At 38.1% G+C, this 15,028-nt stretch overlaps 1 long non-coding RNA gene across 1 annotated transcript in view; it reads right to left on the bottom strand.

The window, feature by feature from the left end:
- Positions 1-15,028, bottom strand: part of LOC132026080 (uncharacterized) — a 129,095-nt gene that overhangs the window by 30,182 nt on the left and 83,885 nt on the right. Inside the window, exon 3 of the long non-coding RNA XR_009406762.1 lies at positions 4,322-4,397. This is a non-coding gene — a long non-coding RNA (uncharacterized LOC132026080). The remainder of the gene's footprint in view (positions 1-4,321; positions 4,398-15,028) is intronic.

Raw genomic sequence — 15,028 nt, 5'->3', positions numbered from 1 at the left:
GAAGAACAAATATTGTTGAAATGTTTATACTACCCAAAGTGATCTACACATTCAATGTAATCCCTGTTAAAATACCATCAACATTCTCCACAGAGTTGGAACAAACAATCCTAAAGTTTGTATGGAAACACAAAAGACACCCAAAAACTCAAGTAATCTTGAAAAAGAAAACCAAGATGGGATTGGGAGGGAGATAAACCATAACAGACTCTCTTAATCTTACAAAACAAACTGAAGGTTGCTGGGGGAAGAGGGGTAGGGAGGGGATGGTTGGGTTATGGACATTGAGGAGGGTATGTGCTATGGTGAGTGCTGTGAAATGTGTAAACCTAGAGATTCACAGGCCTGTACCCCTGGGGCTAATATATTATATGTTAATAAAAAATTAATAATTAAAAAAAAAGAAAAAGAAAACCAAAGCTGAATTCATCCCAATTCTGGAGTTCAAGCTATATTACAACACTGTAACCATCAAGACAATATGGTACTGGCATAAAAACAGACACATAGATCAATGGAACAGAATAAAGAACCCAGAAATGGACCCTCAACTACGGTCAACTAATCTTGACAAAGTAGAAAAGAATATCCAATAGAAAAAAGACAGTCTCTTCAGCAGGTGGTGTTGGGAAAATTAGACAGCCACATGCAGAAGAATGAAACTGGATCATTTCCTTACACCACACACAAAAATGACTCAAAATGGACTGAAGATTGTGAGACAGGAATCCATCAAAATCCTAGAGGAGAACACAGAAAGCAGCCTCTTTGACGTCAGCCACAGCAACTTCTTGCTAGACATGTCTCCAAAGGCAAGGCAAACAAAAGCAAAAATTAACTATCAGGACTTCATCAAGACAAAAAGCTTTTGCATAACAAAAGAAACAGTCAATAAAACTAAAAGGCAACTTGCAGGATGGGAGAAGATATTTGCCAGTGTCTTATCAGATAAAGGGTTAGTATCCAAAATCTATAAAGGACTTATTAAACTCAACACCAAAACCAAAAATCCAGTCAAGAAATGGGCAGAAGTTATGAATAGATATTTCTTCAAAGATATACAAATGGCTAAGAGACAAATGAAAAAATGTCCAACATCAGCATTGGGGAAACACGAATCAAAACCACAATGAGATACCACCTCATGCTGGTCAGAATGGGTAAAATGAAAAACAAACATTGGTGAGGATGCAGAGAAAGGGGAACCCTCTTATATTGTTGGTGGGAATGCAAGCTGGTGCAGCCACTCTGGAAAACAATATTGAGGTTCCTCAAAAAGTTAAAAACAGGACTACCCTACAACCCAGCAATTGCACTACTAGGTGTTTACCCAAAGGATGCAAATATAGTGATTCAAAGGGGCACGTGCACCCCAATGTTTATAGCAGCAATGTCCACAATAGCCAAACTATGGGAAGAACCCAGACGTCCATCAACAAATGAATGAATAAATGTATGATATTTATCTATCTATCTATATATAGAGAGATACATATATGTATCTACATATAGATACATATATATATCACATACATACACACACAGTGTCATATTACTCACCAAATAGAATGAAATTTTGCCGTTTGCAATGACATGAATGGAACTAGAGGGTATAATGCTAAGGGAAATAAGTTAGTCAGAGAAAAACAAATACCATATGATTTCAATCATATGTGGAATTTTGAAATAAAACAAATGAACATAGGGGAAGAGAATGAAAAATAAAATAAGGTGAAAAGAGAGAGGGAGGCAAACCATAAGAAACTCTTAACCATGGGAAACAAACCGAGGGTTGCTGGAGGAGAGGTGGGGGGGTGGGGTAATTAGGTGATCAGTATTAAGGAAGGCACCTGAAGTAAAGAGCACTGAGTGTTATATACAACTGATGAATCACCAAATTCTACCTCCGAAACTAATAATACAGTATATATTAATTAAATTGAATTTAAATAAATTTTTTAAATGTAAATCTTTTATCATTTAGGAAGAAGGAAAATAATACTAGGTGGAAACTTGGAGTTATCCAAAGACATGAAGAAAGTAAAATAATAGATATAAGAATAAATGTAAAAATCCTTTTTTTTTCATATTTTAACTTTTTAAAAGATAACTGACTGTTTAGAAGAACCAAAGAATGTATTGTGGAGTTTATAACACTTGTGGAAGTAAAATGTATGACTATAGTAACATAGAGGACTGGAAAGGGAAACAGAAATATATTATTTTAAAGTTCTTATATTATATACAAAGTGGCATAATATTATTTAAAGGCAGACTATGTTAAAGATGTATATTATAAATCTAGAGCAACCACTCTCCCCAAAACACACACACATACATAAAACAAGAGATAGAGCTAGCAAGTTAATAGTGGCGAGAAGGGGTGCCTGGGTGGCTCAGTGGGTTAAGCCTCTGCCTTCGGCTCAGGTCTTGATCTCAGGGTCCGGGGATCAAGCCCCACGTCGGGCTCTCTGCTCGGCAGGGAGCCTGTTTCCCCCTCTTTCTCTGCCTGCCTCTCTGCCTACTTGTGATCTCTCTCTCTCTCTCTCTCTCTCTCTCTCTGTAAAATAAATAAATAAATAAAAATCTTTAAAAATAAAAAAATAGTGGAGAGAAAATAGAATACTACAAAATACTCAATCCAAAAACAAGGTAGAGAAAGAGGAAAATATGAATAAAGAATGGATTAAAGGAGGTTGGGTGAGCCTGGTGGTGGGTAGTATGGAGGGCATGTATTGCATGGAGCCCTGGGTGTGGTGCATAAAAAATGAATTCTGGAACACTGAAAAGAAATTTTAAAAATGAATAAAAATTTTTTAAAAATCTAATGAGAGAAAAAAATCTAATGAGAAAACAAATAGATTTAGATTTAAATCCAGCTATATTAATAATTACATTAAACACAAATGATCTAAATAGTCGAGTTAAAAATCAGAGTTGAAGATAAGCTAAAACTAAAAAAATGTTTAAAAGGTATATGATGAAAACACTAATCAAAAGAAAACTGGAATGCCTATGTTAATACCACAACAAGAAATATAACCAAGGATAGAGACACATTTCATAATGACAAAAGTGTCAACGATAACCCTAAATGACAGGCTCCTAAAAACAGAATTCTATAACAGAGAAAGCAAAATAGAGTGAAGTAAAAGGAAAAATAAACACATAATTATAGTTAGAGATTTCAACAGGCCTCTTTCAGTAATTGATAGAACAAGTAGACTAAAAATTCAATAAAAATACAGAACACTCAAACAACACTTGAATCAACTTGAATTAATTGACATTTATAGAATGCTCCACTCAGCAGCATGTACTCAGAGAACTTACAATTTTCTCTGACCACAACAGAATGAAGAAATCAACAACAGAAAATTATCTGGTAAATCTCAAAGTGTATTAAAATTAAACAAAATTATTCCAAATAATCCAAGTGTCAAATAAAAAAATCATAAGAATTTCTATAGAAGCCAATTTTTGCTATTTTTTTTGCCTAGTATTATGAGTGGTAAGGGTATTGTTTGTGAGGCAATATGAGAAAACATTTTGGGGTAATAGAAATGTTTTATATCTTGAATGTGGTGGTGTTTACTTGTGGGTGTTTACTTGTCAAAGCTCATCAAAATGTACACTTGAAATGAGTGCAATTATTTTATGCAAATTATGACATTGATTAAAGAAAAAAAAAACTGGTCTGAGGGAACAAACCCAGGCTCTCTCAGACTTAAATTCAGGACCTCCATAAGTCCTTCCTACACGATTTTTTTCAGCCTTATTTTTCATATGCTCCACATTCAAAATAATCCTCCAATACAAATTGGCTTATAGCCTGTCTTCCCTGAATAAGACTATTCAATCACTCCTACTCTTTGCTACCGGAGCTTACATAAACCCTCTTCAGTCTGCAGAGCCTAGATTGATGACCAGTCCTTTCACAAAGACTTCCTCCAGATCATCCTGATTTGTTTTCCCTTTGTTATTTGTACCACTGTTACTGTTCAGGTTGTTCATTATTTATGTGTGTTCCTTGCACTTCCCAAGTAAACTGTCACCCTCTGATATACTGTCCATTCTAGTTCTCCTGGCAGTTACGTTGTGTATAGTTGCTGGGAACACTGAATTAGTGAGTACTGAGGCACTGCTTCTAGGGAAAATACAAGGTTAGATTCCTGTGAGACTCTGGTTACAACATTTTCATCAACCAATTAATGCACAACCTTGTTTGATGTGTGTTTTTGTTTAAAGACACTTTACTTAATATATATTGTTGATTTATTGAAGTCATGATCAACATAACTTATGTCTTAATTAAGCTTACCTGACACATATTTTCTCCCTTCTTGAACATCACAGTTTAGGAACGGTAAACAGCACTTCAGCACTACCCTCGGGGGCTATTTTAAATAAAGAAAAAATGCAAAAATATGGCACCAAATACATCACAAAAGGACTCTTATTCATAGTATGAGAGAGAAAACAAAAAGGCAGAGTGATGCCTTCTTTTACCTCAACCAGGCATGTGCATGTGGAGTGACTCAAATTTTCCTGGTACTACCCATGTCCATAAATGACCATGAAAGAGCCATGAGCACTGATTTGGGGTTACAATAAATTTCACCAAAATGCAAAATTATAAATATGGAATCCACGAACAATTAATATCTCCTGCACTTTGCAATGTATTGTACAATGTAAAACAGTTAGCCAGCATTCAATAATTTGGGATGCCTGGGTGGCTCAAGTGGTTAAGCTTCTGCCTTTGGCTTAGGTCATGATCCCAGAGTCCTGGGATTGAGTTCCACATTGGGCTCCCTGCTCAGTGGAGTGCCTGCTTCTCCCTCTGCCTGCTTCTCCCCCTGCTTGTGAGCTCTCTCTCTCTCACTCTCACACACACACATAAATAAAAATAAAAATTTTTAAAAAGCACTCAATAATTTATCACCAATTATAAGAACAAAAAAAAAAAGGAATTAACTCATGATTTCACTTAAATCTCCATCAGAGAACCCTTATTTAAAATTCTTTTTAGGAGGCATGTTTGGCCTGGAAGACAAGCTCTACAAGTTTCTGAGACACTTGCGTAGGCAAATTGGAGTCCACTGCTAAGGAAAGGCTAAGAAGAAAATCTCAAAAGACCATCTGCTCTTTGAAATATCCATGAAAGAGAGGAGGTTTCTTGTTCTTTATCAGCAACCTGAATATTATCTGCTTCTGATCTGGGAGAACTGATAAAAGAAAAAACTTGATTGCTATGTTTCTAAAGCAAATGGATATTTGTATACTTTTTGAAGAGAAAATAGACTAGAGAGACAATACACATAATTTAATTTACTCCATTAAAATTTTTTTTTTCAGAATCAGTTGTGCTTCTATATACTATATACTAGCAACAAAATATCTGGAAAAAATAGAACAATCCTATTCACAATAGCCTCAAAAACAATAAAATACTTAGGGATAAATTTAGCCAAGGAGGTGAAAGGTCTATACATAGAAAACTATAAGACTTTAATGAAAGAAATTGAAGAAGATACAAATAAATGAAAAGATAACCTCATGCTCATGGATTGGAAGAACTGATATCATTAAAATGTTCATAGTACCCAAAACCATATATAGATTCAATGCAATCTCTATCAAAATTCCAATGGCATTTTTCACAGAAATATGAAAAAATACTCCTAAAATTTGTATTGAACCACAAAGAACTTGACTAACCAAAGCAGACCTGAGAAAGAACAAAGCTGGAAGCACCACACTTCCTGATTTCAAATTACACTACAAAGTTAGAGCAATGATGAAGAGTTATAATATTGGTATAGAAATGGACACAAATGGATAGGAATCAAGAGCCCAGAAATCAACCCTCACATATACAACCAACTAATATTTGACAAGAGAGCCAAAATACTCAGTGGGGAAGGGGCAGTCTCTTCAACAAATGGTTCTGGGAAAATTGGATAGTCACATGTAGAAGAATGAAATTAGAACTCTACCTTACACCATTAACAAAAATTAACTCAAAATTGATTAAAGGCTTAAACACAAGACCTGAAACTATAAAACTTCTGGAAGAAAATACAGAGGAAAAACACCTTGACATTAGTCTTGGCAATAATTTTTGGATATGACATCAAAATGTGTAAGTGAAATTTCCTCAAAATGAAAAGCTTCTCCACAGCAAAATAACCATTAACAAAATGAAAAGGCAACCTACAGAATGGGAGGAAATATTTGCAAATTATATTTCTGACAAGGGGTTAATATCCAAAATGTACAAGGAAATCATACAAGTCAGTAGCAAAAAATAAACAATCCTATTTTTAAAAATGGACAGAGGGACTGTATAAATATTTTTCCAAAGAACACAGAGAGATGGCCAACAGACACATGAAAAGATGCTCGACATCATTAATCACCAGAGAAATACAAATCAAAACCACAATGAGCTATCACCTCATACCTGTTAGAATGGCTAACAGGTCATCAAGTCATCAAAAAGACAGGAGATAACAAGTATTGGCAAGGATATGGAGAAAAGGGAAATCCCGTGCACTGCGGGTAGGAATGTAAATTGGTACAGCCACGATGGAAAGTGGTATGGAGGTTCCTCAAAATATTACAAATAAAACTACCCTATGATCCAGTAATCCCATTTCTGGGTATATATTCAAAGGAAATGAAATCAGGATCTCAAAGAGATATCTGTAGCCCCTTGTCCACAGCAGCATTATTCACAACAGCCCAGATATGGAAACCACCTACAGATGAATGGATAAAATCATATAGGCACGCATACACACACACACACAGGAATATTACTCAGCTGTGAGAAGAAAAGAAATCCTGCCATTTGCAACTATATGGATGAACCCTGAGGACGTTACACCGAGTGAAATAAGCAAGACAGAGAAAGATACTGTATGAGCTCACTTAAATATGGAATCTAAAAAAGGTGAAATAGAGCAGAAGGGTGGTTGCCAATAGCTGGGGGAATGAGAGAAATGGGGGAAAAAAATTCCTGTTAGGGCACCTCGGGGGCTCAGTGGGTTAAAGCCTCTGCCTTTGGCTCAGGTCATAATCTCAGAGTTCTGTGATCGAGCCCTGCATCGGGCTCTCTCTGCTTAGCAGGGAGCCTGCTTCCTCCTCTCTCTCTCTCTGCCTGTCTCTCTGCCTACTTGTGATCACTGTCTGTCAAATAAATAAATAAAATCTTTTTTTAAAAAATCTTCCAGTTATACATGTGATGAGTAAGTTCTAGAGATCTAATGTACAGCATGGTGATTACAGTTAACAATGCTGTGTTATATACTTGGAAGTTGCTAAAAGACCAGATCTTAAAGTGTCCTCATCACAAGAAATAAGTGGTAATTATGTGAGGTGGTGGACGTGTTAGTTAATGCTACTGAGGTAAACATTTCACAATACCTATATATCTAATCAATTCATTGTTTACCTTAAAACTACACAATGTTATATGCCAATTATATCTCAAAACTGGGGAAAAATTTTCTTTTTGAGAATAATCCAGAAAGGAAACCATCAAAACAAAAATAACAAGAACACCAAGAAATATTTTTAAGTTAAAATGCCCAGTGTTGGCAGACGTGGGGAAATGAGCATTCTTGTACACTGCTAATGAGAGTTTAATTTGATACAAATTTTCTAAGCAGGCTGGGTAGTAATATATACCAACAGCCCTAAAAATATCTCTTGTTTTTTGATCTGGTAATTCCATTTTGGGGAATTTAACCTAAGGAAATAGAGCAAGATGCAGGCTAGGATTTATGTGTCATAATGTGCATGCAGTGTAATGTAATAAGAAGACCTTGAAACAAACCATATGGTTTAAAAAGGAGAAAAAGTTAAATAAATACATGATAGTACATCCATTTGTAGCTCAAACGTAGATCTACCTCCGCCCGGCCCCTTTTCTACTTTTTATTTTCAAGGTCATCTTTCCCTTATTAGATGGAGGAAGGAAGAGTGTTTTCCACCAAGGGCACTCAAGGTGCTTGTCTCGACATTTCCAGCCCCCGCCCCATGGACTGCGTTTACTCCACAGATACTCTCCATTTAGAACTGCTGCATGTAGCCACCTCTGAGGATACTGTGCAAGCTGGGCTTGGAACTGGCAAACTTCCCTCTATTGACCTTTTCCTTTATTCTTCAAACATCATGCCACAAGACTCTGAGTATAGCAGATTTTTCCAAATTATTGGGTTAAAGAAAATTACACAATAGGAATGAAGAACATATATGAATTTTCTCCAGCCTACAGGGTAAGTAAGCCCTCTAATGCTTGAGTCTTTCATGGAAGGGAGGAAGGTTCTTTTCACTGGTAATATTGCATGTCCTTTCCTCCTCTATCCCTATCCCTTTTCTCATATCTTCCCACTGAACCTCCATGCAAGTTTTAGAAACCCCTCTTCCAATCTGTAAGAGCTCATCTTCCCATCCCCAGGGGTATATGTCCTCCAGTTCGAATTATCCATTCTAGAATAAAGTCCTGTTTGGGGCTGGGGGGTGAGAGGAGGCAAAACTTTAGCAGAAGAGTCAGTAGTGGTTTGGACAATGCAATCTGGAGGGGATAGGCAAACACAGGGGTGGGGAGTGTGGGGGGAGTAGCAATCCACGACTCATGGAACAGAGCAGGGTGAGTGCAGATACTCAGGATCTTGTCTGTCTCTTTTGTGATTCCCCTTCATTAAGAATTGCAAATATGTGGACATTGCTGCTATAAACAAAAGAACCTAGATGTCCATCAACAGATGAATGGATAAAGAAGATGTGGTGTATGTATACAATGGAATACTATGCAGCCATCAAAAGAAATGAAATCTTGTCATTTGCAATGACGTGGATGGAACTAGAGGGTATTATGCTTAACGAAATAAGTCAGTTGGAGAAAGAAAACTATCATATGATCTCCCTGATATGAGGAAGTGGAGATGCAACGTGGGGGGTTTGGGGAGTAGGAAAAGAATAAATGAAACAAGATGGGATCGGGAGGGAGACAAACCATAAGAGACTCTTAATGTCACAAAACAAACTCAGGTTGTAGGAAGAGTGGGGTTGGGAGAGGGTGGTGGGGTTATGGACATTGGGGAGGGTATGTGCTATGGTGAGTGCTGTGAAGTGTGTAAACCTGGTGATTCACAGACCTGTACCCTTGGGGCTAAAAATACATTATATGTTTATTTAAAATTTTTTTAAATTTAATTTTAAAAGATTTTTATTTATTTATTTATTTGATAGACAGAGAGAGATCACAAGTAGGCAGAAGGCAGGCAGAGAGAGAGGGGGAAGCAGGCTCCCCGCTGAGCAGAAAGCCCGATGTGGGGCTCGATCCCAGGACCCTGAGATTACGACCTGAGCTGAAGGCAGAGGCTTAAACCACTGAGCCACCCAGGTGCCCCTTAAATTTAATTTTAAAAAAGAATTGCAAATATGCCTCTTTGTTCTCCCAATTTTCCAGCAAGTAACTGTTGAACAAAGTGTATAACTTCCCAAGAATAAATAGTATTTTTCTGAAATAATAGTTTAAGTCAATGGCTCTCAACCTGACTGCACATTAGAATTCCCCAAGAGGATTTTCAAAAATTTCAGGGCCCAAGACCCCACCACCAAAGACTCTGCTTCAATTGCTCTGGTACAAATACTCAAGCACTGGAAATTATGATAGAGTTATTGAAAAAATTATTGAATAATACTTTAAGATTTGTTCAGCAACTTGCTTCCTCTGGAATTTAGAGTCTATAACTGGTTTTCTTTCTTTTAATTTATGCAAACTTTGGGTTGGTTACGTCTCATGAGACCCAACTCTTTGGATATAAGGTTTTTTATCATAATATCCTTAATTGAACATAATATACTTTTAATTCAAGCATAATTAACATATAATGTTATACTAGTTTCAGGTGTACAATATAATGATTCAACAATTCTATACATTACTCAGTGCTCCTTGTGATAAATTATGTAAATCTCCTTCAACTATTTCACCCATCCCCCATGACAACCAATAAGAGGTTAGTATCCAAAATATATAAAGAACTTATACAACTCAACACCAAACACCAAATAATACAATTTTTAAAATGGGCAGAAGACGTGAACAGACATTTCTCCAAAGAAGGCATACAGATGGCCAACAAAACATGTGAAAATGTGCTCAACATTGCTAACCATTAGGAAGATGCAAATCAAAACCGTACAAGAATATTACCTCACACCTGTCAGAATGGCTGAACTCCAAAACAGAAGAAATAACAAGGGCTTGAATGGATGTAGAGAATAAGGAATGCTCATGCACTGTTGGTGGGAATGCAAGCTGGTGCAGACACTGTGGAAAACACTATGGAGGTTCCTCAAAGAATTAAAAATAGGAATACCAAATGATCCTGTAATTCCATCACAGGATATTTATCCAAAGAAAACAAAAGCATAACTTAAGGGGCACCTGGGTGGCTCAGTTGGTTGAATGTCTGACTCATCATTTTGGCTCAGGTCATGATCCCAGGGTCATGGGATCAAGTTACACATTGGTCTCCCTGATTAACATGGAGTCTGCTTGAGATTCCCTTTCCCTCTCCCTCTGCACCCTCCTCCCCACCTGCTGCTTGTGTGCACACACTTCTGTCTCTAAAATAAATAAATAAATAAATACATCTTTTAAAAAAAAAAAACACTAATTCAAAGGGACACTTACATCCTTATGTTTTCTTTTCAAAGATTTTGTTTATTTATTTGACAGAGAGAGATCACAAGTAGGCATAGAGATAGGCGGGGGGGGGGGCGCGGGGAGCAGGCTCCCCGCTGAGCAGAGAGCCCTATTTGGGACTTGATCCCAGGACTCTGAGATCATGACCTAAGCTGAAGGCAGAGGCTTTAACCCACTGAGCCACCCAGGCACCCCCTCAAATCCCTACGTTTACTGAAGCATTATTTACAACAACCAAGACAGAAGCAACCCAATGTCCATCCATAGATGAAAGGATAAAGAGGATGTGATATACACACACGTACACACACTATGGATTATTACTTAGCTTTTCTTTTTTTTTTAAGAGATTTTTTTTATTATTTTTTAAAATTCTATTTATTTGACAGAGAGAGAGAGATCACAAGTAGGCAGAGAGAGAGAGGGAAGCAGAGAGCGAGATGCAGGGCTTGATCCCAAGACCCTGAGATCATGACCTGAGCTGAAGGCAGAGGCTTAATCCACTGAGCCACCCACGTGCCCCTACTTAGCTTTTCTTAAAGAGACCTCAAGGAATATTAGTTTGGTGAGATTTCAACAGATATTGGAACCTAAAAAAAATTTTTTTAAAGATTCTGTGCTCAAACAGGTTTTGGAAAAATCCAAACTCTAAAAGAAAATAAATCTTCCTTTGCTGCAGACTTCTCCAGGACTTTGATGTGTCAGTATACATAGTGACTCTCCAAGAGGCTATGTATAGTGCAAAGTATTTTTTTTTTAATTTTTTAATTTCTTTTCAGTGTAATAGTATTCATTGTTTTTTATACCACACCCAGTGCTCCATGCAATCCTTGCCCTCTCTAATACCCACCACCTGGTTCCCCCAACCTCCCACCCCCTGGCTCCTTAGAAATAAGAATTTTTGTTTTTTTTTGTTTGTTTGTTTTGTAAGATGGCTCTGGGAATCTCTGTCCAGGACATATAGGTTGGAAAATACTAACCATCATTTATGACATTCTTTTTGTTGACTAAAGAAATTATTTTTAAGTTATTTAAGAAGGAAATTATTGGGGAGGAGTCAAGATGGCGGAGAAGTAGCAGGCTGAGACTACTTCAGCTAGCAGGAGATCAGCTAGATAGCTTATCTAAAGATTACAAACACCTGCAAATCCATTGGCAGATCAAAGAGAAGAACAGCAATTCTGGAAACAGAAAAACAACCACTGTCTGAAAAGTAGGACTGGCGGAGACGTGAATCCAAAGCGACGGGAAGATAGACCCCGGGGGAGGGGCCGGCTCTCGGCAAGCGGCGGAGCAACAGAGCACAAAATCAGGACTTGTAAAAGTCTGTTCCGCTGAGGGACATCGCTCCAGAGGCTAAACAGGGGCGAAGCCCACACGGGGTCAGCGTGGCCTCAGGTCCCGCAGGGTCACAGAAGGATCGGGGGTGTCTTGAGTGTCACAGAGCTTGTGGGTATTGGAACGGGGAAGCCGGCCACAGAGACAGAGCCGACAGTAAGCTCACAGCTCGGGCTTACCTTGAACCGGTCGCAGGCTCGGTGAGTTTGGAGCGCGGCCGGAGGTCAGGCATACGGGAGTCACTGGGCTTTGTTCTCTGAGGGCGCACTGAGGAGTGGGGCCCTGGGCTCTCGGCTCCTCTGGGCCGGAGACCAGGAGGCCGCCATTTGTATTCCCGTCCTCCGGAACTCTACGGACAGCGCTCAGGGAACAAAAGCTCCTGAAAGCAAAGCCGAGCGGATTACTCAGCCCGGGCCCTGGTAAGGGCGGTGCAATTCCGCCTGCGGTAAAGACACTTGAGAATCACTACACCAGGCCCCTCCCCCAGAAGATCAACAAGAAATCCAGCCAAGACCAAGTTCACCTACCAAGGAGTGCGGTTTCAATACCAAGGAAAGCAGCAGAATTCCAGAGCAGGAGAAAGCAAAGCACGGAACTCATGGCTTTCTCCCTGTGATTTTTTTTTAGTCTTGCAGTTAATTTAATTTTTTTCTTTTTCATTATTTTTCTCTTCTTCTACTATTTTTTTTTAAATTTTTACCCTTTTTAAAGTTTATTAACTAGTTTATCTAATATATATATTTTTTCTTTTTTATATTTTTCTTTATTCGTTTTCTTTTTTTTAATTCTTTTCTTTTCTTTTTTTTTCTTTCTTTCCTTTCTTTCTTTTTGAACCTCTTTTTATCCCCTTTCCCCCCACTCACAATTTGGGATCTCTTCTGATTTGGTTAAAGCATATTTTCCTGGGGTTGTTACCACCCTTTTAGTATTTTACTTGCTCCTTCATATACTCTTATCTGGACAAAATGACAAGGCGGAAAAATTCACCACAAAACAAAGAACAAGCAGCAGTACCGAATGCTAGGGACCTAATCAATACAGACATTGGTAATATGTCAGATCTAGAGTTCAGAATGACAATTCTCAAGGTTCTAGCCGGGCTTGAAAAAGGCATGGAAGAAATTAGAGAAACCCCCTCAGGAGATATAAAGCCCTTTCTGGAGAAATAAAAGAACTAAAATCTAACCAAGTTGAAATCAAAAAAGCTACTAATGAGGTGCAATCAAAAATGGAGGCTCTCACTGCTAGGATAAATGAGGCAGAAGAAAGAATTAGTGATATAGAAGACCAAATGACAGAGAATAAAGAAGCTGAGCAAAAGAGGGACAAACAGCTACTGGACCACGAGGGGAGAATTCGAGAGATAAGTGACACCATAAGATGAAACAACATTAGAATAATTGGGATTCCAGAAGAAGAAGAAAGTGAGAGGGGAGCAGAAGGTATACTGGAGAGAAATTGGGGAGAATTTCCCCAATATAGCAAAGGGAACGAGCATCAAAATACAGGAGGTTCAGAGAACGCCCCTCAAAATCAATAAGAATAGGCCCACACCCCGTCACCTAATAGTAAAATTTACAAGCCTCAATGACAAAGAGAAAATCCTGAAAGCAGCCCGGGAAAAGAAGTCTGTAACATACAATGGTAAAAATATTAGATTGGCAGCTGACTTATTCACAGAGACCTGGCAGGCCAGAAAGAGCTGGCAGGATATTTTCAGAGCACTAAACGAGAAAAACATGCAGCCAAGAATACTATATCCAGCTAGGCTATCATTGAAAATAGAAGGAGAGATTAAAAGCTTCCAGGACAAACAACAACTGAAAGAATTGGCAAATACCAAACCAGCTCTACAGGAAATATTGAAAGGGGTCCTCTGAGCAAAGAGAGAGCCTACAAGTGGTAGATCAGAAAGGCACAGAGACCATATACAGTAACAGTCACCTTACAGGCAATACAATGGCACTAAATTCATATCTCTCAATAGTTACCCTGAATGTTAATGGGCTAAATGCCCCAATCAAAAGACACAGGGTATCAGAATGGATAAAAAAACAAAACCCATCTATATGTTGCCTGCAAGAAACTCATTTTAAGCCCGAAGACATCTCCAGATTTAAAGTGAGGGGGTGGAAAAAAATTTACCATGCTAATGGACATCAGAATAAAGCAGGAGTGGCAATCCTTATATCAGATCAATTAGATTTTAAGCCAAAGACTATAATAAGAGATGAGGAAGGACACTATATCATACTCAAAGGGTCTGTCCAACAAGAAGATCTAACAATTTTAAATATCTATGCCCCCAACGTGGGAGCAGCCAACTATATAAACCAATTAATAACAAAATCAAAGAAACACATCAACAATAATACAATAATAGTAGGGGACTTTAACACTCCCCTTACTGAAATGGACAGATCATCCAAGCAAAAGATCAGCAAGGAAATAAAGGCCTTAAACAACACACAGGACCAGATGGACATCACAGATATATTCAGAATATTTCATCCCAAAGCAACAGAATACACATTCTTCTCTAGTGCACATGGAACATTCTCCAGAATAGATCACATCCTCTGTCCTAAATCAGGACTCAACCGGTATCAAAAGATTGGGATCATTCCCTGCATATTTTCAGGCCACAATGCTCTGAAGCTAGAACTCAACCACAAGAGGAAGTTTGGAAAGAACCCAAATACATGGAGACTAAACAGCATCCTTCTAAAGAATGAATGGGTCAACCGGGAAATTAAAGAAGAATTGAAAAGAATCATGGAAACAAATGATAATGAAAATACAACGGTTCAAAATCTGTGGGACACAACAAAGGCAGTCCTGAGAGGAAAATATATAGCGGTACAAGCCTTTCTCAAGAAACAAGAAAGGTCTCAGGTACACAACCAAACCCTACAACTAAAGGAGCTGGAGAAAGAACAAGAAAGAAACCCTAAGCCCAGCAGG

The sequence above is a fragment of the Mustela nigripes genome, chromosome 10, assembly GCF_022355385.1.
Source record: "Mustela nigripes isolate SB6536 chromosome 10, MUSNIG.SB6536, whole genome shotgun sequence".
NCBI classification, from domain to species: domain Eukaryota; kingdom Metazoa; phylum Chordata; class Mammalia; order Carnivora; family Mustelidae; genus Mustela; species Mustela nigripes.
This window is presented reverse-complemented; position numbering and strand designations above follow the sequence as displayed.